Source organism: Quercus lobata, chromosome 9, assembly GCF_001633185.2.
Source record: "Quercus lobata isolate SW786 chromosome 9, ValleyOak3.0 Primary Assembly, whole genome shotgun sequence".
In the NCBI taxonomy this organism is placed as follows: domain Eukaryota; kingdom Viridiplantae; phylum Streptophyta; class Magnoliopsida; order Fagales; family Fagaceae; genus Quercus; species Quercus lobata.
In genome coordinates this window covers 37,108,830-37,112,784 of record NC_044912.1, presented here as the reverse complement: position 1 = coordinate 37,112,784, position 3,955 = coordinate 37,108,830, and the positions used below count along the sequence as shown (strand labels likewise).

The 3,955-nt window shown below is 29.9% G+C and overlaps 1 non-coding gene across 1 annotated transcript; it reads right to left on the bottom strand.

Moving 5' to 3' along the window:
• Positions 1–3,635: 3,635 nt before the first annotated feature.
• Positions 3,636–3,709, bottom strand: TRNAN-GUU. Its single transcript has one exon. It is a non-coding gene; the product is annotated as a tRNA-Asn (tRNA).
• Between the last annotated feature and the right edge of the window lie 246 nt (positions 3,710–3,955).

Genomic DNA, 3,955 nt, shown 5'->3' with positions numbered 1-3,955 from the left:
AGGAGTGTTTTGTATGATTTTAACTTTGTCTCTTCACCTTTTGTGTTTTCGAATATAGTGGGGTGCCTTTATAATGCATTCTATTAGACAATAAAATGAGCCTTAATTTTTTTTAGTGAAGCAACCTTGATTAAAATGTTAAAATAAATATATTATATTAGTTAATAGAGGGGGCCTTATTTCATTTGGAGTTTTAGGCCATTGTCTTAGTTGCCTGTATCGCTGAGCCGACCTTGCCTAAAAAAATTGTTGCCTCGTTGTTGTTTATTTTTTTTTTTCACCACTTAATGGAAAGGATTATTTTGACACTATACTAAAATGTTAGAGATTTAACTAACACATTTGAAATGTTAGGAACCAAAATTTTAATTAAATAAAACTTTTATATATAAAAAATGAATGTTAACGTTTATGTTTATGTTTAAAACGTTTTTTATTTGAATATTGTTAAGAAAATAGTTCTTAATTTTTACATTATTAACCCTTTATGGTATATAAAAAGTAAACATGATTCATTAGAAAATTTTAAACATATTATGAAAGAAGATTACAACAAAACAATTAAATACTGAAAAAAATTAAATGATAATTTAGCCATATCAACCACATTAGATTTTCACCATTTAATGACAGAGGCTATTTTGACACATTACTAAGATGTTAGGGACTAATTTATCACATGTAAAATGCTAAGGACCAAAATGATAATTAAACAAAAAAATTAATTTAATTTAAAAAATACGATTGTATATTTATATGTTTATTTTTATGGGGGGTTTTTTTATTTAATATTGTAGAAGCATTTGGTTCATTACTTTTACATTCTCAATCATTTAAGATTTTTAAAACTATATATGAAAAATAGACATGATTTGTTAGAATTGTTTAAGCATCTTATGAAAAATATATTATAACAAAACATTTAAATATTGAAAAATAAAATTCCATTTGCATAATCCTAATTAAAATGCATTATATTTATATTAATAATTATAAAAGCTAATTATTTTTTGGGGAGAAATACATATAAAATAATTGACTGAAAAAAAAAAAGAATAAAAATATTTTTTTTAATAAAATAGAGAAGTGGAAAAAAAAAAAAAAAACCCGCTTGTTCGAGCTTATACTATTGTTGTTTTAAGGTAATTTTTATTAAAATTTAAAATTTATTTTAAAAAAAAATTGAAATACATTTTTATATGAAACAATTGATGATATTTTTATTATAAAATTATACAAACTGAACAAGAAAAGGTGGAAATGTAGAATCAATTTTTCCTTCTGATGACAATGGAGTGTAGGATTGATTACAAATGCAACCACTTATTAAGTGTTGTTTTTATGTGCCTAAGTCATTTTTGAGCCAAAAGTAGTATGAAAATTACCATTTTGACCTTGGAATAAAGGGAAAGTAAAAAAGAAAAAAATTATTAACCCTAATTGAATATTGGATCACCAAATTTTGCAAGATCAGAGTTAAAATGATCTTTGTTGACCAAGCTTTGACTAAGTTAACGGATAGTCAAATGAAGTCAAAATTTTACCCAGGTACTAAATTTTATCATGTTACACCAAAATTAATATTTCCAAACATTTTTTAAAATTTTTGATCAAATTTAGGCCAAATTTGGCCTCGGTTAGCCCAAGTTTGGCCTTAGTTTGTCCAAGTTTGGATGGAATTTTGATTCCCAATGAGCACATGTTGAGTCTTATGTCTATGTTTATACATACATAATGAACGTGCCTTTTAATGCTAGGATCACATGCGATTTGATTAATATGTCCCATTCATTTGTGATTAGTAGTATCCCCATTCGTAAATCCTTTGATTATTGATGTAATCACAAGATGAGTTCTTGAATTTTATGGAATCAATTTATGGTTTGTTAGAGTTCACACTTGGAAGTTCAAATCTATTATCCATGCATTAGTGTTTACTTATTTGCATGACCAACTTAAACTTGGAGTTTGCTCCTTTTTTTTCTTTTTCTCTTTTTGTCTTTTTCTTCTTATTTCTTTTGATGTGTGTCTGGGACGTTTTTACGACAAGGGACGAAAATGCGAGAATGGCCCAAATCTCCCCTTGGGTTCTTTAGAGGTGTTTATTGTAGAGAATCAAGCTCAAAATTCCAAATGTATAATGAACAAAAGGCTAATGGTGCTTTGACAAGAGAGAATCAAAATGCTAATAACAAAAGTGTAAAAAAGCATAAAAACATGTTGGTCTAAAATTTCGACCCACAGTCATCGAGAAGAGGAAATTGAGAGAGGTTGTGAGGAAGAGATGGAAGGTTCTCCTATACCCATATTTCCACTCCTAAGGTTCAAAATTGTGAAATTGTTGACAGGTTGAATAGGTTTTTGCTCTGAAGTTTCAGGTATGTGGGTAGAACGTGGTTAGTTGATTTTGAATCTAATTGGGGCCTTTTGTATTGAACTTGGAGTGCTCTAAGTGACTGTTTTTGGTCAATAGAAGAGGTTTTGAACCCTAAGGTATGAATCAAAAAAGTTATGGTTAGATTTGATTTAATTGGGTAAGAAGGATGCCTTGTTTTTTTTTTTTTTTTTTGCATAATTTGGGAAATAAAGTAGCCTAAATTCATGGGCTGATGTTTCCTAGACATGGTACGTCCTTGGAGATTGCATTTAGTTGTTGCAGCAAACCAAGCCAACCACATAGGGTTAGCTATGTGTTTTAGGCAAAAAATGGTATAGCAGAACAGTTGGGCCACAGTCACCCAGAGTATAAAAGCTGTTTTGGGGTGGAAATTTAGGGTACAAGACCTCATCCATGAACCTAAGGTGCTACTAGTGTCCCTTGCCCACTTGGTAGCACGTATGTGTTGGGCTCATGCAAAAGTTCCAAAAGAAACTGACCCATACCCTCCAAATCACACTTCCTCAATTTCTCCCAATAAGTCGCATGAGCTTGGACCATGCTTAAAAAAATAAAATAAAATATAATATAGTACATGAATTGAGCTCACAAGGAAGTTGGGCTTGTGGAAAATGTGTCGCAAAAATGAGTATCAACAAGAGCATCTGCTTTAGTGCTCCAATTGAATGTGTTACAAAGCTGGGTTTTTCTTTTTGGGAAATGCTTAGAATGCCTTTAGGACATTGATTAATAATTCATTTAAAGAAAATTTTTATGGGGGAAAAAAAATAATTAATGTTTTGACAGTTTTCTTTCATTCCTCATAAAAATTGTATCAAAACTTTTCTAAAATAAATTGTTAACCAATGTTCTAAGGGAATTAGTTAGTATTATCCTTTATTTTTAAACGTATATAAAAATATGTAAAAAGTAATCTAAGTCTAAAGCCCAATGCGTTTCTTCTGCTGGGCTATAGGCACAAGGCCCAATGTGTCCTTAAAATATACATATCTGGGCTCCTCCAGATCCCGCTCAAAAAGAGTATTCTTCTTACAGCGAAATTGTATCTTCTCAAAACTTTAAAATTTAAAAATAAAAACAAAAATAAAACTAGGCGCATAAAAGCTGGGTTTTTGTTTATATATATATATATATATATATAAAGTGATATAAGTCTAAAGCCCAATGTGTTTCTTCTGCTGGGCTGTATCTTCTCAAAACTTTAAAATTTAAAAATAAAAACAAAAATGAAATTAGGCGCTAGAAGGAGGGCTTGAACCTCCGACCTTGTGGTTAACAGCCACACGCTCTAGCCAACTGAGCTATTCCAGCTTTTGTTTCTTACAGCAGGTTATAATATAATAATAATAATGTTTCACAACGAGTGTAGGTTGCACTAGGCCTATTATGTAATAACCTTTAGCAAAGAACAATAGAAGTTACAAAATTGTGTGTAAAGTTTGTGAAGGGGTGGAGTAGTTTCCCCTCTATTTCCAGCTTTAAGCAGAAAAAAAAAAAAAAAAAAAGTATTAACCAAAATTTTATATGGAAAAACAAAATAATTCAATTGACCAAAAT